We start from the raw sequence: 23,632 nt of genomic DNA on the forward strand, positions 1-23,632 counted from the left end.
AGGATAATTCCTTGGCTTTTGGCTTGTCAATAAAGTGGGGATAATGCAGGAAGGATAAATCAATGATTCATTTTGGAGCATGCTGAGTTTGAGAAACTTTTTTCATGTTCCACCTCTTTTTCAGCTCCTTTCCAGAGATGGTGATTCACTTTCTTCTTTGTTGCCTAAATGAGAGCTCATAAACTCAAATTCTTTTTGGGGCCAGGTGGGTAACTGGAGTGAATGAAGTAGGCTGAGTCAGAGAGGGGTTTGAGAATGGTGAAGACTTCAGTGACTTGTAGAAAATATGACCCATCAAAGAGGGCGTGGTGGTAGCTGTGATTCAGCCCATTGGGAGGCCAATGTTGTTGACTCTTGATTTTTCAAGAGGAGCAAAAAAATCATGATTTTTTAAAAATGTTTATTGGTTAGCAAGTAATTCAACACTTAAAAAAACTTCCTGTAAAAGTCAGTTCTGTGGGTGGGCCAAACAAAACTAATCTGTGATCCATAGGTAGCTAGATGAGAAATTTGGTTCTAAATCATTCATTAATATTAATTTATTCATCATATTATTGATCAAGTACATTTCAGTATAATTATTAGGACAGAAATTTTCTAACATAGCACTATTAAGAGCTACTTGCATTTAAATTTTACCAAAATGTACTATGTACTCAATTTTAGAACATCATTTTTTAATATTTTAAATTTTCATTTTGAAAAATATTACATTCTCGGAAAAGACGCAATAAGGGAAATAATGATTCCTTCATCCAGATTTAGGATTTGTAAGCATTTCTTCATATTTGAGTTGTCTTTCCCCCATCTCCTCATGTCCCCAACCCCAATCCAGAGTTAATTACAGACATCATGACCTCTAATGCTTTAGCATGCATTCCGTATACAGTGATGTTCTCTTACACAACCACACTGCAGTCATTAAGTGCAGGACTGATACAATACTATTATCTAATATACAGTTAGTATTCAAATTTGCAGATCTAGAATCCAGGGTGAATCATCCATTATATTTGGTTGTTAAGTATATTTGGTTTCCTTTAATCTGGAACAGTTCCTCATATCTTTTATGACACTGACTTTTTTGAAGAGTGCAAGGAAACTGTTTTATAGAATGCCTCTCAATTTGAGTTTGCTTGATTGTTTCCTCATGATTAGATTTAGGTTATGCATTTTTGGCAGGAATTCTATGTAAGTATCATTGTGTCCTCAGCACATCACATCAGGAGCCACATGATGTCACTTTGATCATTTAGAGCAGGTTGTGTCTGCCAGATTTCCCTGCTTACAGGAACGTATCCTCTTTGTAATCAGCAAATAATCTGTGGAGAGGTAGTTTGAGACTCTCCATGTATCCTGTTCATCAACAAACTTTCACCCAGTAGTTTTAGCATCCATTGAAAATTCCCATCTGGGAGTTCCTGTTGTGGTTCAGTGGGTTAAGAATTCAACTGGTATCCGTGAGGATACAGGTTCCATCCTTGTCCTCACTCAGGGGGTTAAGGATCCGGTGTTGCTGTGAGCTGTGGTGTAGGTTGCAGATGCGGCTTGGATCCCATGTTGCTGTGGCTGTAGTATAGGTCAGGATGAAAGCCTAGCCCAGGAACTTCCATATGCCACAGGCATGGCCCTAAAAATGAGAAAGAAAGAAGGAAGGAAGGAAGGAAAGAAAGAAAGGAAGAAAGGAAGAAAGGGAAAAGAAAATTCCCATCTCAACCTATTCCTTCTATGGAGGTTGCAAATTTGTGATTAAAAAAAAAAAAAACAGCATGTCTTTTTCTACATGTATTAGCATTCCACTATAAAAAGGAGCGTTGTCTTCCCCATTTATTTGTTTATTTACTTTATCTAGCTTTTGTATCTGTATGGACACCTAGATTCTTTTGTATCCAGTGTTTTCTAACCTATTATTTTTGTTTTTATGCTCAAATTGCCAACATTAGGCTAGTGGGAGCACCGTCAAGGTGGCTTCTGTGTTCTTTGACATCTCCCCATCAGTTTTTAAGGATCTATTGTCTGCTACAAGAGTCTGTAGCTCACTTTGTACTTTCCCTGCCCTGAAATCTGCCATTTACCCTAGAAGCCCTGCTTCAAGTGACAAATGTGTTTAGGCACCAAAATTGGAGACGATGTGTACTCTCTTCTACTGAAATGTCATTGATTCTAGGTGCTTTCAGTGGCCAGAAGTAGGAGGCATATATTTTTTAAAAAATTCATGGTTTCATTCTGATAATTCTCATTCCAATCAAACACCAGTGGGCTCTTCCTTGCTTTCTTTCAGTCAGTAGGTGTATCTCTCTTCTCCCACACTGAGTGCCTGGCTCCTAACAACATTGATGTATTTGCTGATTTAAAGAATGAGTTCCCTCCAAGCATCTTTGACCTTCTTTTGCTCGCTCCTACCTTTACTGTTGTACTCACTGTACCTTTACTGATGAAGTTCTGATGACTACCTTTACTACCTATCATCTTGTCTTCCAGGCCTCCTTATTACTGCCCCATTCTCCCCACAAAAGGATTTTCCTTCTTCTTTGCTAATAGTCCAAAACCTGGCCATGCCTCAAGACTCTTTCAGGCTCACTTCCTCTGTGAAGGCCCCCTTTACCACACCAGGCATCAGTGAACTTTCTCTTCTAGGACTTACAGTGATACTCTTGGCCTGCACCCTCTATTTGATCCCTATCATAGAGTTCACTCTTAAAGCATATTAATCTTTCATCTAGATTTGAAGGTGACACTCTGTTCTTGGCCAACTAGTAGGAGTGTTAAAATATCTGTTGACCTGCAGTGAAGTCAGTGCTATATAAAGACCCACAAAAAATGAAGATGGATTTTAAAAACAATAAAGACAAGTTGTGTGACCTTATGAGAGAATCTTTTATGGTGTTACAGTGATCTTCAAGTGAGCTGTCAGTGGTTATATAAGGGTAGCTAGATGAATTTAATGATGATTCCTTCAAATTTAGTTTGGAGAAATTCTGCTCTCTCTTCCAAACTCAGGAAAGGGTGGGGGGACTTTATTTTTTGTGAGGATGGAATGACAGTGGAATTGGGAGAGGAAAGTGGAGATGTGGCATATCTTTGTAAAGGGAAACAGCTTTAATTAAAAAAAAAAAAAAAAAAAGAGTTCCTGTCATGGTTCAGTGGTTAACAAACCCAGCTAGGATCCATGAGGATGCAGGTTCGATCCCTGGCCTCTCTCAGTGGGTTAAGGATCCGGAGTTGCTGTGAACTGTGGAGTAGGTTGCAGACACGGTTTGGATCTGGCATTGTTGTGGTTGTGGTATGGACCGGCAGGTGTAGCTCCAACTGGACCCCTAGTCTGGGAACCTCCGTATGCCATAGGTGTGGCCCTAAAAAGTAAAAACAAAAAAGCCCGAAAAACCATTGTGATCAACATTCCAGAATAGAATGCATTTTCTTTTAAAAATAAAATGGGTAATGCCTTCTCTGGTTCCCTTCCAGACATTAAGGTGGCAGCATGTTTTGGAACAAGGGCTTTCTAGGAGGTGCATGAAACTTCTGATCTGAAAGGTCTATGTTCTAGAAGCTCAGACCTTGAAAAACATGCCTCCTTACCTCTGAGCTAGGATCAGGGCCAATGCTGGGGAAAGGGCGCCACCTACTGACCAACCACAGTCACTTTGTTTCCTGCTAGAAATCCGTTTGCTTTGGCTGAGCTCTTGCCCCAAAGAGACTGGCCTCAGAAGCCCAGGGATGTTCTCTGCCAACACTCATTGTGTTTCATGGGGAAGTTCAAGAGGACACAGCTACACAAATTGAGATGTTCCAAGGGAATATCTTCTATGAGAATATCAGGAAAAGAGTTCTCCTTGGAGGGAAAATAGCAGCAGCTTTGGTGTAGAATATGGTAGAATATGATAGAACTAATAATTGGTTGAATGCTGCTATATAAAATTCCATTACATGGATTTCGAGGACTGTTGTGTTGTTAAGGGGTGGAGGGAACAGAGGGTGACATTTAGGACTTAATTCTGTTTTAGAAAGTTTTGAAATCATTAAAGGTTTAAAAAATTAGAGGTTTATTCCATTTGAAAATAAAATTTTATTCTCTACCATATTGTTATTTTTCATTTTTATTTATTGTATTTATTTTATTTTTTGGATTTTTTACTTTATTTTTTAAAGTATAGTTCATTTACCATGTTTCTTCATTTTCTGTTGTACAGCAAAGTGACCCAATCACACCCAGTTCCCTGTGCTGTGCAGTAGGAGCCCACTGCCCATCCATTCCAAATGTTACAGTTGGCATCCACCAACCCCAGACTCCCCATCCATTCCATTCCCTCCCCCTTTAACATATTATTAAATGAGGAGTTTATGTATAGAAAGCTTTTTATTCTTTTTATTTGGTTTATGTTGATGTAAATGATGAGACACTGACAGAAGGGGAACCAGTCTCCTGATAAACTTTTTAGTGTCAAGATCCTTGTCTAGGAAATAGTCATAATTGTTTGTCTTCTCAAGAATCTGTTGGGTCAGTTTGAAAAGTGTACTAGAGGTTGGCAAGATAGATGGATGGGATTTGTTTCCTCTACCAGGAAAATGCATCCAGGACACATGATGGTGTGAGAAAGCTATTTTCTAAATCAACTGAGATTCAAAATTATACTCTTTTGCTTTTTTGGTGGGAGTATCATTTTAAAGAAACAACATTTTCTTTTTTTTTCTTTTTTTTAAATTAATTATTTTTTAAGAGTTATTTCCCCAATACAATTTTTTTTTCCTACTGTACAGCATGGTGACCCAGTTACACATACATGTACACATTCTATTTTTGCACATTATCATGCTCCATCATAAAGACAAGACATTTTCACTGGGTCAGTATACAGGAAAATGAGAAAGAGTGGAAGGACCATGAGAGAGGAGAAGGAAATGTTCCTATAGCATCTAGAGAAGGACTTTCAAGCTGCATCTTGGCAACTTAGCTTTTGGGGGCTTCCCGCTATTACCCTCAGTAGCACTTAATCCCTGGGGAATTCCAGCCCTCTCGATCCTGATAAACAAAGTTATATTAAACTTAACCCTCCATTGAGATGCACTCTTGGGAGGGTTTCACCTAAACTAGAATGAGAGGAAGGGAATGCTGGTTAGCCCAAAGGATTAGTACTAATAGGCAATGCTGACTAGTAACAGGCACTGGGCAAAATGCTTTCCACAAATCAGTTCATGGACGCTCCCTGTAATTCAACAAAGTGGGACTAGCATGGGCTCAGGGGTGGGGATTAAGGACCTTGCCTTAATGTCCCAGAGCTAATGAGTGAAGGGGCTAAGACCTGAACCCAGTTCTCCCTGGCTCCAGAATCAGTGCTCTTATTCATGTGACAGTCTGAACCTCTAATGGTGGCATTTCAGACATTGCTAGTGGAATTATCTTGGAGGTAGAGAAGCAATGAAAGACCCTATGGTTCACCTCTTTTTTATCCTGTTCCGTGTTTGACAGAAAGCCCCCTAATGTCTTTTCTTTTTTCTTTTGACTTAAGACCATGTAACTTCCTCAAACTTTGTGTGTGTGTGTGTCTCTTTTGCATGGAGTGGGTTTGTTGAGACAAGAGCAGTGACACTGAAGGAAGGGAGAAGAGTAAGCTACACAGTGTCAGGAGATGGAGCCTGAAATAAAGAGCACTGAACTGGGAGTCAAGAGTCCTTGATTCTAACTCTGGCTCTGCCATTTACAACAATAACAGCAATAGCAGCAGCTAATATTTCCGTGCTTACAATGTGTCAAGTACAATTCAAAACATTTGTGTGTATTAATTCACTTAATCATCATGACCATCCTATGGATAAGTAGCAGTATTATTCCCATTTTACTGACGAGAAAATTGAGTCACACAGAGGTTAAGTTACTTGCCCCAGGTCACACCAGCTAATAAGTGGTGGAAAGTTGGCTTAAACTCAGTCAGTCTGACTTGCTACACTAACTATTAAGTAATACTATTTCTCAGCTAACTGGTTTGTGTCAGTTAACCTTTCTGGGCTTTAGTTTTTTCCATATTTTTAAGCATATATTGAGTCCAGGTTTGTTGAGAACTTATAGATCAGGTAGAAATGGGAAAGACCATGTACACAGAGCACAGAATGTAAAGGAAAATGAGTCCACATGCAATTGGCAGCACCAGGAAAAGCTGCAGGAGGAATTGGCATTGGAACTTGATCTTAAGGCTGGGCACTGGACCAGAAAGGGCATCCCAGGCAGAGATAGAATTCAAGGTGACTCTGGGGGCTCTGGTGACTAGTCCATTTTGACTGAAGAATAGGGTCTTGGGAAGGGACACTGCCAGGGGAAGAGAGTTTAAGTAGTCACATCCAGGACCATCATTATCTTACAGTAGTGTGTAATACAAATTCATGGGGGGAGAAACTGGAGGCAAGGAGACCAATGAGTAGGCTAGAGAACTGAGGACCTCAAGTTGGGTGGAGGAGGCAGAGATTTAACAATGGTAATAAGTGCCAGAAATATCAAGTAAGCTGGATGGTAAGGGTGAAACAGGGTAGAGGAGGTAATACAGTGAGCAGAATGGCTTAGTGAAAGAGTGACAATGGTTTGCAGAGGAGAACATTTCAGTTGATGACTTCTTCAAGGTTCTGGTGGACTCTATACGTAGACTCTATATATTTGATCAGAGCTATTGGACTTATATGGCATAAGCTTAGAGTAATGGTCTTTTGAGGAATACAGTAATGACAATTAGGCTCCATGCATTCCTTGCCTGGATTAGTGTCCAATAATCAGCAGAAGAATATTGCTATGCAGTTGTGTGGCTTTCAATCTAGAGGGATTTTCCTTTTCCAAAGAGGCAGTATTATGCTAGCAGGGAAGATTCTGAAGCCAGAAGACTAAAATAAGTAGAGGGGTCACTGATGAGTTATGTATCCTGGGAAGAACTTTAACCTTTCTCTGCCTCATGTATGTATGTGTAAAATGGGGATAATATAATCCACTTCACAGGGTTTTTGTGTGAATTAAACAAGTTCATATATGTAAAATGTGTGGCCTGAGTTTGCACATAGGAAATATTAAGTTTTCCTGTTGAGTAAACTAAAGAGCAGAGAGATGAAATGATTGGTTGAGGACACACAGCTAGCAAAATCAGGATTCAAACCCAGGCCTGCCCAGCTCCAAGGCCTCCTTAATTTGCACTGTGCCATGTTGGATTGAGAGCAGAGCCCTAAGAAAGCTGACAATGAAGTGAAGATTGTGAGACCAGCACATCAGGTGGCAGAAAGATGAAAAGGATTATTAGAAGGAACAAGGAGAAGTATGAGGAAGAACAGGAATAAAGAATTTTAAAAAAACTTCCCTGTTTTTTCAGATTGTTAAGTTGAAATAGCCTTACTCAAAAAATTAAAATATCATAAAACTAAATTCCTATGATCTACCACCTCCCCTGCTCCCATCAGACAGCCACTGCTAATAGACTTTGTAAAAACAAAAACAAACACAGGACTTCATAGTTTCGTAGAAAGCAGAGGAGACTTGAAAGAGCAGAAATGGTTGACAAGGCTGGATGCAGGAGGCTCAGGGCCACAAGGCTTGGTATTGGGGAGGGCAGAGTGGGGATATCATGGTATGGGTGCCAGTAGCAGAAGATGCAGATCTGGTAGTTATATTTGGAATGAATCTGGTGTGGGAAGGAGGGGGCAATGGGCATAGACAGCTCCAAAATAAAGGGGGGGGGTGGAGTGGAAAGTTTTGGGGGTAAGAAAAATTTTTTTGTGCTGTGGATCCCTGTGGGAGTCTCATGAAGCCTAAGGACTTCTCTAAAAAAAGGTTTTAACACCTAAAATAAAAGACATGAGATTATAAAAGGTCAACACTTCTATCCATAGATCTCTTGGAATTCAGAACTCCTGCAGACACCTCTTGTTTTAAGATTTGGTACTTTTAGTAAAGTGTCCATTCTTAGAAGCCACCTGCTGTCCTCAAACTCCTCTAAGTGTATATAGAAACCCAGTGCAGGAGTTCAAATCTCTGCCTCAAGGGTGTACTTATAAATGAGAACCTATCTTCATGTAATTTGGATACCCTAAAACATAGAGAAGCTGTGAAAATCATCAACATCCCTATGCCCATTTACTTATGTCAGAAAGATGTTGCCCGAGTGGAAAGTGTTTTGGAGACTATGTGCTGATCAAATTCTCATAATATTACAATAAATTCCCCTGAGAACCAGAGGTGGGTAATTCTGGGTTATTGACTCATTGTGTAGGTTCTTGATATGCTCCACATGCTTGCAAGATGGCTGATGCATATTTCTTTGGAGTAGGATCTATTCCCCACCTCCATATGGGCATATTTTGGGTTTAAGTTTGCAAATAAAAATCAGAAAGTCACCAGGGACTCTTCTTAGACCAGGTGGAAGGCAAAGAGAAGGTTGGCAGCAGACTTTTCCCAGGGTGTATTTGTTGGGGCATATAGATTAGAAAATGAGTTTCTGAGATTTTCCTTACTACCCATTCAATCAGAAACTAGCTGAGCCTGCCTATGAAGTCATTATTAATACAACTGAGGAGGGGTTTACATAAAATAATCCTGTTTACTTTTCAAGTATATTTTTATATTTTTCCCAGACCACAGGAATATATCTATATGAAAAGAGTTTTTCTATGTCTTGCCCATAACTTGAAATTAAAATCATCATCCCAACTATATCCATCGTTGGAAGTACTATTTGGGGTTGGCTCTATGTAATGTGAAATGAAGAGAAAAAGTGTGTAGCTGAATCCCGATATGGAAATCCAGACTTAAAAACATTCTCTGATGGTTTGGCATCCGTGGGATAAATTGGTCATAGTTTTCAACAACTCAGATCAAAGCCAAATGCTGTTTGCATTCAGACAGTGATTCAGGGACCATGTCTTATTTGGTTTCTTTGAAAATAGAGCACAGACATTTTTTCATACCTTTGAGAGAAATCTTTTGGCTGCCAAATTTGTGCCTTGTAAGTGTTATTGTCCCTAATACAGAGTTTTACATCTTGTCTCAAATGTCTTTTTTGCTGCTATTCCACCATCCCCAAGCTGAGTGGTTTGTTGCAATGAGGGTCTCCTAATGTAATGTAAAGAGAAAAAAATAAGCCAACTGGTAAAGATAAAAAAGAAATGAGAGTAAATAAAACACATATGGAACATCTACTTTCAGAGTTAAAATGTATATGAATGTGCATGCAAATCAGCCATCTAAATAGAAATCTATACCATGGCCGGCCTTCAAAGTTATGAAGGAGAAAAGGCCTTTCATTCCCCTTACCTAGATATTCATCCATCACCTCCACCCCCACTTCTCTTCTCTCTCAGGCTACTTTTTATTTTATTTTATTTTTTTTGTGGCATGTGGAAGTTCCCAGGCCAGTGATCCAGTCTGCACACAGCAGTGGCCCAAGCCGCTGCCGTGACAATACCAGGTCCTTAACCTGCAGCACCATAAGAGAACTCTCAGGCTACATTCGATCCTTCTGAGTGACAGAGTCAGAATCGCTTGATTTCAGTACCTGCTTCAGGACTTCTCCCTTTACCATGCATGCACTTCCTTTCACTTCTACTGCCCTTCAAATGCATGTGTCCTGTGCCCCCTTTCCGTGGGCTTTGCTTGTCAGGGAGGAGCTCTAGTGGTAAGAGAGAATTACTTAAATGACCATTCTTAAAAAAATTAACCCATAGGAGTTCCCTCTGTGGTGCAACAGGATTGGCAGTGTCTTGGGAGTGCTGGGATGCAGGTTTGATTCCCCTTCTGGCACAGTGGGTTAAGAATATGGCATTGCTGCAGCTGCAGTTTAGGCTTAGATTGCAGCTAGGCTTGGGTCTGATCCATGGCCCAGGAAATCCATAGGTAGAGAGGTGGCCAAAAATGAGAAATAAAAAAACCTCATAGGCAGTTGTTGATTTTAATGAATAGATTGTGTTTTGAATTGTTTCCTGATTTTGTTTTGTTCACTTAACAGACTTTACTGAGTGTGTATTATGCAGAGCACAATGGCTGTGGTGTAGTGGGAATTATAGGAGAGTCTAGTTGTTAACTAGGGACAAGGGTCCCACATTTAAGAACAGCATGGCAAGATAGAGAAACAGCTTGGAGATGATGCAAGCTAATATTATTTTATCTAGAAAATGCTTATATGTGTCTTAAAAACAAATATTTAACTCATTTAGTTTCCAAAACAATGCTCTGATATTATTACTATATTCATTCCCATTCTGCAGATGGAGAGAAAGGCATAGAGAGGTTACATGACTCCTATAGGGTCACTTACCTATTAAATGTGGAGCCAGGACTAAATCCCAGCTTTTTGGCTCCAGGGCTTGGGTCCTTAAATCATCTTGATGGCATCCTTTCCAGCTTTAGGTGATGAGTGACACCCAGACAAGGGCTTTGAGTTTGACAGCAGGACCTATTCTGGGTAAGCTGAAGAGGTCAGAGAGGGCTATGTGACAGTGGTTCTTACCTTGGCTGCCCATTAAAGTGATCTGGGAAGTTTAAAAGAAAGTCCCCATGCTTTGATGACATCTAGGCTGATTAAATCAGAATCTCTGGAGGTAAGGCCCAGTTAGTTATATGAAGAGCTTCTCCACGTATTCTAAATGGCAGTCATCTTGGGAACTACTTCAAGGAGAAGGAACTAAAACTGGATCCTGGAGAGTAGGCTGGAGCTCAGGAAGTGGGGAGGAGAGAGGGTGGCCAGGTGGGAGATGGGGAGCCAGAGGAAAATTTCCTTCCTCTTTTTTTTTCTCATTTTCTCTTTCCTCCCCAAGCTTCTGGATCTTCTTCCAGCCACCCTTCCTTTTTTCTCCTCTTTTCTGACCTCTGCCTCCCTTTGCTTCTCTCTCCCTCTCCTGTCAGTCCCTTTTAGCCCTTTTCTTCTTAGGTCTTCCTGCTGCCTAATCTCTTCCTTCCAGTTCATGATCTTTTGGTCATCTCATTTAACATTGCCCCACCTTCCAGCAGAAACTAAGCAGAGGCAGAATTGAGGCTTTAGAGTTAGTCAAGAGGCCCACTCATAGTGCTCCTGAAAGAAACTAAAGACAAACCTGGGAGCATGGACCTAAGTCCCAATTAGTATAATTAGTGTTAAAAACTGGTAAGGATTGTATTCTGTGGACACGTAGAACATGGGGTGCCTGGCTTTGGAATTGAGGGGAGAGAAGAGAGCTTGAAAGTTATATAAGTTTTCTATTGCTGTTATAACAAATTACGCTCAATATAGTGGCTTAAATAGCTCATATTCATACCTTACAGTTCTGTAAGATAGAAGTCTGACCTGAATCTCACTGGCAAGGCTGCATGCATTCTTTCTGGATTCTCTAGAAAAGACTCTTGTTTCATTGCCTTTTCCAGCTTCTAGAGGCTGCCTATGTCCCTTTGTTGACAGTTTCTTCCTCCATCTTCAAAGCCAGCAACATAGCATCTCTCTGGCCCTGCTTCCATGGTCGCCACCTTTCTTCCTCTGCCTTCCTTTTCTACTTGTAAGGGCTCTTGTGATTACATTGGATCCACCTGGATAATCTAGGATAATCTCCCTGTAGTAAGGTTCATTTTTTTTAGCAACCTTAATTCCATCTGCACCTTAATTCCTTCTGCCATGTAACCTTAATGTATTCAGAAGCTCCAGGGATTAGGATATGGACATTTTGGGAGGGACATTAGTCTTTATACAACAGAAAGCCTTACAGAATAGGAGAAGAAGTGGACAGTAAAGATCATTCCATGTAGACAACAGCAGATACAAAGGCTTAGGGGCTTTGGAGAGCATTCAAGGTAGGTTTTGAAGAACTACAGTTTATTGTCACTTCTTAATGCCCTACAACAGGCCATTACATGTACCACTTATACAGTATATTTTGTTCTTAAATTTTACATGTAATTATGTTTACCACATATCTCAATAAAATATCTTAGAACAAGCAGTACTCTTTGAGGGCAGTACATTGTTACAGCTAAGAGCATGTGCTTTGGAGCCATAAGGAGTCAGTTCTAGTCCCACCTCTATCACTTATTAGTCTGATACCTATGAGGATCAAGAATCTCAAGTACTTTGCACAGCCCCTGGCACATAATGAGCCCCTAACAATTGTGAGCTGTTATTACTGCCATACTTAAACTATGTCTTAAGCAAATGGCTTATAACTTGCCACTCTCACTTTCTCCTTAATATCCATGTCTTGCTGGAAAAAAGGAAGCAGTGACAGGAAGAATATTTCTGACCTATGCTTGTGCTGAGCTAACATTGTTATTATCAAGCTCAAACTGTCTGACTCCTGGGCCCTAAATTCAATCTAGAATCTAAGGACTCTCTGCCCCTGCTGCTTATGCCAGCAACCCTAAATGATATCTAAGGCCGAGTTTTAAATTACATTTGGTTACAAAACAGAAGACAGAAAAGCATGGGGGCTCAGGTGGGGGCGAGGTTCCAGGCTGAACTGAAACTTTCTAAGGTAGAATTAATAAAAACAGCAAGAACAACAATAGTGAACAGGGCTCACAGATGCCTAGATATAAATCATTTTTATTTCTAAATGTAATTCCAGGAAAATCTTGGCCCTGTTTTATCTGGGAATGTGATAAGGTCAAATTTCAATAGGAATTTGGGAATGCATATATTTCCTAGTATGTACTGAGTTCTGGGACTACATTTGTTAACCAGTAACTGAGAACATGTAGAAATGGCCTGGCTTTTAAAGTCAGTTGTCTTACAACCAAATGGGTATGCTGTTCTGTCTGACTCCCCAAAAGTTGACCAGATGTTCTGAAAGAGGGCATTGTGTAATACTGGAGAAGTGGAGTGTTTCTTGTGTATATTACATGGACAAATGGTAAGAGGATATTGAAAAGAATATGAGTTATAATTTATTTTTTTAAATAACCAGACTAAAATGATATTATAAAAACTAAATAATTATCAGGTACTGAATGCCCTTAAGTTTGTCTTACTTATCTTTGTACCCTCCATGGTTCCTTATAGAACTTCTATAAGTTGTTGTCATCTATTTATTTAAAAAATAAAAGGGACCTACTGCTTCCCACAAGTGAAAAAATCTGGAAGTCAGATGGAGATTAGGTATGGTTTCATCAAGGCCCTGGATCCCGCTTTTTTTAGTCTTTTCCACCCTGCCCTCCACAGTGTCTGCTCTCTCTGTAGGCTGAGGGGAACTTCACTTCTCTCGCTTCACAACACATAGAAGAGGAAAGGCCACCTTTCCAGTGGCTCCCTAGAAAGAGGAGAAGCTACTTTCCTTAGAAGAAAGAACCTTACTCTCATGAGAATGTCTTTGGCTTAAATTGAATCTCATGCCTATCACTGAACCAATCCCTATGACCAGGGCTTTCCTCTTCATATCTTATTGGCCCCTTTTGGGTCATATGCTCATCAATGAGCCAGTCCTTATGGCCAGATGAATATCATGCATTCATTGGCATATGTCTGGATTTATGAACAATTCACTTTGACCAGGGGAGCGAGATTTCTCTCAGAGTCATCAAGCCCATTCCTGGGGCTGGGGCTGGGGTTCACATCCCCTGAAGTTCTTGGGCTATGTCCCTTATCAATAGAGGAAGCTCCTGGTTGCACATGTGTCCTGGCCAGTGTTGCAGTTCCCATTCAATCTTTGCAGTAACTTTTGTAGCTGAACTGAGGTCCCTAGTGGCTCAGGAATCAGCTCAAGGTCTTCCAGTAAGTGGTATAGTTAGGATTTCTAGGCTAAGTCCAGAGTGCACCCTCTTTCTAACACACCACCCTCCCTGAGTGAATGAACAGATGAATGTACAGTGGAAGCAGGACTCCCTGCCCTGAAAGAATAAGAGTAATGGTTAATATAGGAGAATGTTTCTTTCTGAAGCCTGGCCATTCCCCCAGAAATGTCCCCAGGTGCCAACAAAGACATCCCACCTCTCTCTGTTTCTTCATTTATAAAATGCAAGTTTTGCTGGATCTTACTTCCTTGGGATATTGTGAGAATTTAGTGAGGTAATACAGATAAAAACTTGGAGCAGTACTCCCAGCCTGAAGGGGGTCAACACTTATTCAGGGCAGGTCCACTTTGGGGGTAATTGGTCATTTGTCCAATGAACAATAAATTACATTTCTCTCTGCTCTACAAGATTAAAAGGGGATAAAAGTATTTATATATATGAAAACCTTCTGAGTACTTCAATATTATGGGTATTTAGAATTTGTAGAAAATTTTGAAGTGTATTCAAACCCACTTGCCAATGGGTATTTGAAAATTGAGGTGAGTCTGCGAGAAGTCAGAAAAGCTACTGACTCACTTTTTTTTCGGAGCTTAATTCTACCCAGCACTTACTCATTGTTCTCAGTTGTCCTGATGGTGTCCTAATGCTATCCTGCCTTCTTTATTTCCTCTCATTTAAAAAATCATCTTCCTCTCTGCACCCTGATTCCATTGTTTTCCTCTTTTTCTCCCCATATTTTATTACATATATTTTGGGGGGAGAAGGATTCAGGGTGTGATGCAAATGGCCCTGTTTAAAGCGGTGTGCAGGAGGTAGTGGGGTGTCAGATAGGGAAGGATCATCTGGGCATGGGAGGCGGAGATTCACCCTCCTGATTCTAAGCATTGCACAGAGAGTATGAATTTTCTCCTCCAAGAAATAGGAAATAATAGTTTAATCTTTAGTTTACAATGAAGAGCCTGGAGGCACAGAAAGTGAATGACAGGTGTTTAGACTCTTCTGGAGTATTGAAATGATTGTACATATACACAGACAGTAGTTAGTGCTCTTCACCATTTCTGAAAGTAGGGAAACCATTCTTTTGCTTTCTCGTTAATTCATACCTTCAATTAGCGTCAATTACTTACTAGCACCCAGTTCTATTGTTAGGCCATGAAAGACTTATGAAGAAATGTAAATTCTGGTCATTAGAAGGCACTTACAGAGGCAGTTATGGATAAGATAGTATCATGATCAGGTAATTAATTTTCTAATACCACGTATAAGTGGCCAGTTTGGATGTTAAGTGAAACTAGAAACTGCCACAGGAAACTGGCTGCCTGTGGATCATTGTGCATATCTATGAATTTATTTTCACTTAGGTAAACTCTTTGTAGATATACCTTAATAATATGTCAAAAACATTCTATCAGGAATTCCTGTCGTGGCGCAGTGGTTAACGAATCCGACTAGGAACCATGAGGTTGCGGGTTCCGTCCCTGCCCTTGCTCAGTGGGTTAAAGGATCTGGCGTTGCCGTGAGCTGTGGTGTAGGTTGCAGACGCGGCTCAGATCCCGCGTTGCTGTGGCTCTGGTGTAGGCCGGTGGCTACAGCTCTGATTCGACCCCTAGCCTGGGAACCTCCATATGCCGCGGGAGCGGCCCAAGAAATAGCGAAAGAAAAAAAAAAAAAAGACAAAACAAACAAACATACAAACAAAAATATTCTGTCAACATTTGTAGAATAATACATGCATCTCAAGTGGGTCTGTACAAAATAGGAAGAAAAATTTTACCAGTAAAAAAAGATGGAGAGACATTGTATAAAGTAAAGTATTTCATTTTGGTCAGTTGTATGTGGACTGATACATTTTAGACTCAGATTTACAGTTTTGGCCTTAGAAAAGAAAAGAGATATTTGATGCTATTAATGTAATAGGTATAGATAATAATTTTAAAAATTTGCCTCACTGGTGTATAAGCAGGAGAGTCTGAAGTGACTGCACTTGAGACAAAATTAGTAGATCAACTTCAAGTTTTTATTAGGGTATCGAGCACTGATAACATTATACTATTTGTACTACTTAGGAAAGTAAAATGGAAATTTTTCATATTCCACATTTAATTTTCCTCTTTAAGTTGGCAAACACTGACTTTTTCCACTGCATTTTTACATAACTGGATTCTTGCCAGCTCCGTGTGTGTGTTTGTGTGTGTGTGAGAGAGAGAGAGACAGAGAGACAGACAGACAGAGGAGCTAGACTTACTGCTATCACTGGTGCTGTTAGCACAACTTATCTGCATTTTGGAGTTAAAACTCTTTATAGCCACTTTAGAGTAGGAATCTATTATAGTTCTTTGCAAGTTTGTAAATGGTTTACTGTCAGATCACTCAGACTGAGGCAAATAACAGTTCTTCTGAAGGTTTGCAGTTAGGATCTTATCTCTGGAGTCCGCTGTGTTCCACTGCTAAAGCTCTGAGATTGTGAGTTTTCCTATTTTGTATTCCAGTTTTGTGTGAGCAGATACATAGGACCTGTGCTTTTTGTGCCCTTTATGATGCTGATTCTTCTTCTTGAAATGGTCTCCTTTGCTTATCAATTCTGTATCCACTCTTTGAAGTCCATCTTAAACAACCAAGATATTAACTACATATTCTGCAGTAGGAAATTATTCCTGCCTCCTCCACACTTAGTTGCACTTATCTGACATTGATCACAAGACGCTTTGTACTTTATATACTTGGAGTGTATTCTACACACATTCAAAGAACATGCATGGTTATTTTGCAGAACTGCAGTGTTAAAAGAACTTGGAGCTTCTAGACTGGCTAAGCTAGCTCTGCCTCCTGCTCTCTCTGTTTACTGAACTTCAGCTTCATTACTTCTAAATAGGAGACTGCCAATGGCCATCTCATAGGATTACTTTGATGAGCTCATATATGCAGAGAGCCACCATTTCCTGAGTGTTTGCTATATCCCAGGCCCTGGGCAAAATGTTTTATATAACATCTTCCCATGTACAATGCCCACATGTATTAATTCCTTTACTCCAAATACTGGACAGAGTAGGTACTCGCTGAATATTTCTCAGATGAATGAGAACTGGACTTAAGCTGGCAACAGTGCTCTGTCTGCTTAGTCAGCTGCCCTGAGTCAGTTTATAAGATGAATGCAACTAACGACTCCAGAGAGGGAAGATACAACTGGTTTGCAGTTCTCACCAATCTGGCTGAAAGTCTGCCATGGTATGATTCCTAGCACAACGAAGAGCTGGTGGGGAAAGGAGAGTGTCATTTCTGAACTACACTATTTCCTTTCCTACCATCTCTCATTTTTCTCCCCTCCCCAGCCTCTATTTACCAAATCCGTCTGGAAGAGGTAAAGATCTCATTTTGAGTCACTCCATGGTCGTAATGGGAACACCACATTTTTACTGTATCCCATGGAATGTAAGAACACTGCAGATCTGCATTCCTACCCCCCCCCCACACACAAAAAAGTCAACCAAAACACTCTACCCATTTAATAGTACATGTCTTAGGAATGTGAGAAGCTTGTGAAAATCCCACCTAAATAAAAAATGATATTCTCACCCTTGTGCTCTTACAAGTGAAGAGAATTTTGGGGATCTCCAGGTTGATGACTCATAACTTTCCCAGTGTTTTATTTCCATGAGCCATTGATTAAAGTAGGGTGTAGCACTATATTTCTCTCTTCCAGCTAAACTATTCCCATCAAATGGGAAGCTTTGGAAGCTTCTGTAAGCCCCTGGGATATAATTTCATGCATTAAAACCACTGTATTTGAAATAATATTTGGAAAGGATTTTTGCAGCCTCCACTGAGGCTTATCTTGTTTTTGAGGAGCAATATGTGCAGCATAAGTGTCTGGATGAAGAGAATTTCCCATGATGCATTGAAGGGTCAGTATTCCCATCTTGTTCTTCTCCTGAAGGCTGGAGTTAATGAGGAAGTTTTTTATGTGAATGTCAGGCATGTTGCAATAACTAGCCACAATGGAATAGTCATGGCAACTTCCACCACTTGGTTTCTTTGTTTTTGTGATGTTACTGCAGGCTTCATTTTATGAGTATTTTCTTGTGTGTGGTTGAACCCATCTGTTGCCATTTTGGGCTTGGATACTTGTATTTAAAAGGAGAGGAAGAACAGAGGGAGAAACTGGAAAACTGACAGGAAGGCATATCCTAAGAACTTATTAATTTCCCTGCCCCCACTTCTGCTTACAGATATTCTGATGAGTTTGTCTTTGGGAAAGGGGAAAAAAAAAAAGCCTTCCCTGCAGGGAACCTTGAACTCCAGATCATAACGAGACATAGGAAGTATTGTGAAAACCAGACTTTTGGTGACGTCAATATCTTGGACACAGAGCAACTCTAGTAGTATTTCTGAAATAAGATAAATGAATACTGTCAACCATCTTTGGTGAGTCATTTGTGTACTTGAGGGCTTTTATCTTGATCATAGCATCTACTACTTAAATGGTAATTTATATTCCAGTGAGAGCCCTGGAATAGAGTATAAGGACTGGTGAAATTCTAAGTGTCCTGAGAAATCCACATTCAAATGTTCTAACTGAAGGATATTGTGTACTTTACAAACATTGACTCCCAAGATGGAAGTCTGCGCATCTGTGGCAGTACATGTCCCCTTTGGGGGACAGTCTTCTGAGGGTTCTGATTAAACCAAGCAGAATGGCTGGGGCCACAGCTTAGTGGGGTATGAAGCTGAGAATGTTGAATTCTTGAAGGAGAATGCTCCACTATATAGACACAAGGTACACAGGGAATGTGCCTCCATTTCTAGCATCCCGTGTTTAGAATTTTACATCCTTGTGTCACTTCCATCACCTTCTTCTCTTCTCTGCCTATTCTTTACTTTAAAAAGTTGCCAAAGGCATCTTCACCTATACTTTTTGAAGTTAGGTACATCCAATATTAGAAAGACCCTTTGCCATTTTTCTTTTTCTTTCCATTTTACTACCGGATTTTTTTTTTTTTTTTAAACTTGTTTGATTAGACATCAACTCCTGTGAAATGTTGACACTTTTTCATGTTAAAAAAAAAAAAAAAAAAGCCTGTTCAACAAATAAGGCCCAAGAGGAGATGAAGTCTCTCCCTGCCGTTACACTGTTCTGGAGTTCTTAGACTCCCTGGCACAGTGTAAGGACTGTGTGCTTGAACACATTTGAGAAGGAGACACAAGCTCGGCCTTCGAATTGGCCGGCCTGGTGACCAGCAAGCCCGCCCCCACCTCCTCCCCCTCCCCCTCCCGCACTCACACTCAGGAAGCAGCTGGCTACAGGCTGGCCCTCGCAGCCGCACACACATCCACACCCCTCCCAGGCCACCTCCCTCCTTCCCTCCTTCCTTCCCCCTTCCCCTCTCTCTGCAGCCGCGTCCACACTGCGCCGCCCGGGCAGCCCAGAACGCGGCGCGCACGGGCACCAGCGCTGAGGCCGCCACCGCTGCCCCTCCCCGCAACACGGTTCGCAGCCAGCAGCCGTCTAGGCTCGCACCAGCGCTTCTCCGACAGAACCCGCGGAAAGCAATTAGCCAGCATCCCGAGCCGGGCCCCAGACGCACCTCCCAGCCCAGGGCGAGAATGAGCAGGACGCGCGAGGCACAAAGTCGAAACTCAACTTTTTAAAAACATTATTTGCTTGTGTATGCGTGTGTGTGCCGGGGGAGGGGGCGGCAGAATGAGCTGATGCGGAGGGTCCAGCCACCCCACTTCTGCCTCCTCCTCCCCCTGCCGCCGCTGCCCTAGCACACGCGCGCGCACACACGGCACTTGGGCCGGGTTTCGGCGCTCAGTCCCTGGGCTTGGATGGGAGTTTTCATTTCCGAAGGAGGCAGAGCTCGGGAGCGCCTTGAAGGGTTTGGAGACCCAAGTTTCTCCTCGCCAGTGCTGGCCGCCCGCTGTCACTCGCCTAGGCTGGCCGGGAAGGGACCCGCACGCCAGGCTTTGTTGTGGAAATCCCGGTTACCTGGTAAGTGGATGCCATAGGAACTTTGCTCGCTGGCGAGAGACGGGAGAAGCCGGGCGCTTAAGAGTGTGGGGGAGTTAAAACGCTCATAGATACAAACTAGGGATTAGAAATAGTTTTCGACGCTGAGCTAGGTGCGTTTGCTCGGGTTTAAAAATACGTGCACCCCAACACCCAGATTCTCTGAATGATCTGTTTACTGAGATAGATAGCAACTCTGAATTAGGAATCAAGCTGTGTTCTTGTCAGTTGCCTAAAAGTGTCGACTATAGAAGACAAAAAGACAAGGTTTTAAAGTTTTTCTAATTAGGAAGCGTTTTTTTTTTTTTTGTTTTGTTTTTGGCTTCTCTTCTAAACTACAAAGTCCAGAAGGCTACACAATCAGGGCAAGTTGCAGAACGCAAGGGCATGGTCATTCAAGCCACCCATGAGTCCCACAGTAGGGAAACTTTGGAGAAGTGGGAATTGATGGGGTTACATGAGGTCTCTCGGGAACAGGGGGCTCTTTAATTGCCTTTTCCAGTTCCACGTGTTTGTGGATCTCTAACTAAGGCTGTTTTCCGTGTTGTGTCTCACCCAAGCCGATATCCCTCCCCATTGCTCTGAGAAGTCCTCGAATAGGGGCTACGTTAACTTCTCCTGGGGACAGGTCCAGCGACTGGCAGCCGACAGGTCTGTAACTCTAACCTCCAACGTCTCAAAATGCACAGACAGATTCAGACGCGCACACTCCCCACCAGGTTTGTCACCTCGCGTTTACATTTTTATAGGGCCCGACAAAATGTCAGCACTGTTTGGAAAATGTCTCAGTCTCAGGGACTTTGTCTTCCACACCGTCCCTATAAATGACCCTGTGTGTATTTTGAAGCCTCCCGGGCCGGGGCCGTTCTCTGGAAAGCGTGAGTGAGCAGCCAGCATTCTCCTAGACACACACCTTGCCTGGAGAAACACTTCCAAGTTACTCACTGAGCTGACAAGTCACCTCCCTGATGAGGAAGTCACCCAAGTGTCTGGAAAACTTGGCCCCGACGAATTTGTCATCCTATGGATGACTCAATTAGGTACCTGTAGGAAGAAACTTTCTGAAAGGTCAATTTTTGCTTCCCTGGTTGCGTCCTCGACGTGGGGTGGGAGGGGTGGCGGTGTTTTAGGGTGGAGAAGTGAAAGAACTAGGGTCAGGACCCTAACTCGCTGGGAGCTCCAGGCCCGCGCAGCCCTTGCGGTGTGCGGCGCGGGGGCGTGCGCTCCCGAGAGGCGAGCGGGGCTGTGATCTCCCTGGATCCGGGCTTGAGCCGGGCAGCGCGCTTGTCTCTGCCTGTTGGGTTTTTCAACCGCCAGCCGCGGCGGCGTGCTTTCGGCCCCAACTTACTCAGGACTGGGTTGCACAACAGGAAGCCTGCACTAGTTTGTTTTGTTTTGCTGCGCTTGCTTGCGGACACGGCCGAGGGTTAGGGGCAGAGGCGGCTAAGTGAATAACGGAGTCGCAGCAGCATGTCCCAAGCCGGGCTCTGACGCTTCTGCCCTCGGACTTGCCCCTCGCTCGTCACCAGAGAGCTTAGGGCACGGGCTTGGGATCCCCGCTGGCCAAGCTGTCGGGGTCATAAACCCTTCTCCTGCCTGCCCCACGCGCCTCTTTCTGGGCTGGCAGGTCCGGAGCACCTCTCCTGACTTATCCAGCCTTCCTCCCGTCTGGAGAGGCTCCCCCCACCTCCCTTGCCCTCCTCTGTGTTCTTCAACCCCAGTGTAGGTTTCCTGCACATCAACTGGGACCTCATCCCAGCAGCATCTATACCCGGGGGGCAGGAGAGAGGGGCGGAGAGTACTTCCGGAAACTCTGGGACTAAGGCTGGAATTGCAGCCCCCTCTTAGAAGAGGGCTTTGAGCGCTCTCCCCCAGTTCTTCCAGGACAGCAGCATCTCTTCAGAGTTTGGGCCTGGGGCTCTGGAGTTTGTGAGGTGAGGAATGCTCTGCAGCTCCCCCCAGTGGACTAATTCCCTTTATGTTTTGGAAAGAGAAAATCTCAAGTATAGACTGAAGGGCTTGATGGGATCTTGGTGATCACCCAGAGATGAGAAAACTGAGACCCGGAGACTTTTAGTAGTTTTGCCCAGGGCTCACAGTCAGTTGTCACAGTCGCAGGGCAACACTCAGCTTTCCCACTTCATAGAGCATTTTTTGGCCTGAAGGTGGACTCAAGACAAATGCAGTCTCATTCTGTCCCCTCTGACAGTTTTGATGAGTCATGATTTCTGCCTTGGGAATTAGCCAGACATCTCTTCCCCCCTCTGGCACTTTTCCCACTGGACCTCCTTTTTTTTCCCATAAACGGGGAAATTTTTTGGGGTATACAGTTGATTTGCGTTGGTTTAAATTTAGCCATTTCTTCTTTTCCCCCTCCAAATTTACTTATGGTGATGTGTGAAACAGGTGGAACCTGCAAAAGTTTGTAGAAAAAAGTTCTTCCACAGTGAATGTTTGAGGCCATTTAGAGACCAGGGGTATTTAATATTGGTTGTTATTTTTGCAATTGGGAACACTTGAAGTTTAAGGATCACCTTAGAATGCATTACAATTTTCGTATGTTTTCATTAGTTGTCTATGAAGCCAGACTAGCCCTAACACTAGCTTTTGAAGGAAGAATGAGGAATTTCTTTTCCAGTTACTTTCAAATGCTTTCCCTTAGTAGTAGCAAGTCCTTTCCTTTGTTGCTCAGAGGACTCAGTAATACTGCAGTGTGAGTAGTTAAATCTGATTACTGCTGTAACTCCTTCTCTCCTTGATTCATCTTAGGCCAGTTTGAGAGAGCATTTTTTTTTCCTCTGATCCCTGATGCCATCCAAGTTCCTTAATAATAAAGGGTTTGTCAGAAATCAAATACTTGGGGTCACTTGGTTTACTTGGGAGGAAGTGATAATTATTCCAAATAGGAAAAGCAGGTTTTTGTTTTTTGGAATGGACTCAAGGGTTCACCTAGAGGGTGATATTCCTATTAGGCTAAAATAGGCAGGGTGGGGAGGTTAAATGAGAGCAAAATGATATTTTGTACCAGCTGTGTCTTCATTTATATGGCAGAAAGTGGTCCTTCCATCATTTCAGAAGAGAGCTCAGTGTTCTCAGCCTTTTTTCTCTGAATGTCCTTTCCTGCTAGTAAATTAAATCTGAGGACATTCTTTCTGGTGTTGTCTCTTTAACACTGTAGTTATTTATCTCTGGAGTTGGAATGTTAGTTTGTAACTCTTCCATAACAAAGGAGGAGTACTTCTTGAAGGTGATCATTCAGAAAGTGGCATCCTGTGCATATTCTCAACTTTGGAGAAGTCAATTTTCAGTATTTCCAGAATTATTTTCTATAGAAGATTATAAAGAAGTTTTAAATACAGGACTTTAACTTTTCACAAAGTTTGGTTGGCTCATCGATACAATCAGGACTGAAAATAAAATTAAAAAAATAAATAAGTAGCACATAAGAAATGTATAATAAAACCATGCTGCCTTACTCATTCCAGGAGGATGAAACTTAAAAAAGTGTTTCAAATGATATTAACATGCAGTTTGATAAAAAGGTGCTCAAATTTCAAGTTTTCCTAGTTTTCCACTTACTTTAGACAGAGTTGACACAAAAATCAAAATTTTTTACTGAGATAAAATGAAATGCTGATACAGAGAAGGTACACGTATCTTAAGCTTGATGAGTTTTCACAAGCTGAACACAACTGAATAACCAGCATCTGGATTAAGAAATGAAACATTATCAATGCTCCAGAAACATCACTCTTACTCCCTCCTTCTACTATGTTCCCCCAACCCTTCCAGTCACTGTGTTCTCCTTATGAGTAATGACTGCCTTAACTTCTAACAGATGTAATAATTTTGCCTATTTTTTTTATACTTGATGTAAATGGGATAATTCACTCTGCACTCTTGGGTCTAGCTTC

The 23,632-nt window shown here is 41.9% G+C and overlaps 1 protein-coding gene across 35 annotated transcripts in view; it reads left to right on the plus strand.

Annotated features, from left to right (window-relative positions):
- GLIS3 (GLIS family zinc finger 3) overlaps positions 1-23,632 on the plus strand; it is a 674,383-nt gene that overhangs the window by 167,167 nt on the left and 483,584 nt on the right. For 11 of the 35 annotated variants that reach the window (XR_014821958.1, XR_014821957.1, XM_084986356.1 and 8 more), the window contains exon 1: positions 19,111-19,700. The exons of the other annotated variants lie outside the window; for them this stretch is intronic. The gene's annotated coding sequence lies outside the window, so the exon portion shown is untranslated. Of the gene's footprint in view, positions 1-19,110; positions 19,701-23,632 lie in introns of those variants that run through there. 35 annotated transcript variants of the gene reach the window in all.

The sequence above is a fragment of the Sus scrofa genome, chromosome 1 (assembly GCF_054392235.1).
Source record: "Sus scrofa isolate SSC_HxYL_T2T_F1_AM1 chromosome 1, Sscrofa_HxYL_maternal_Yorkshire_Landrace_v2.0, whole genome shotgun sequence".
Lineage (NCBI taxonomy): Eukaryota > Metazoa > Chordata > Mammalia > Artiodactyla > Suidae > Sus > Sus scrofa.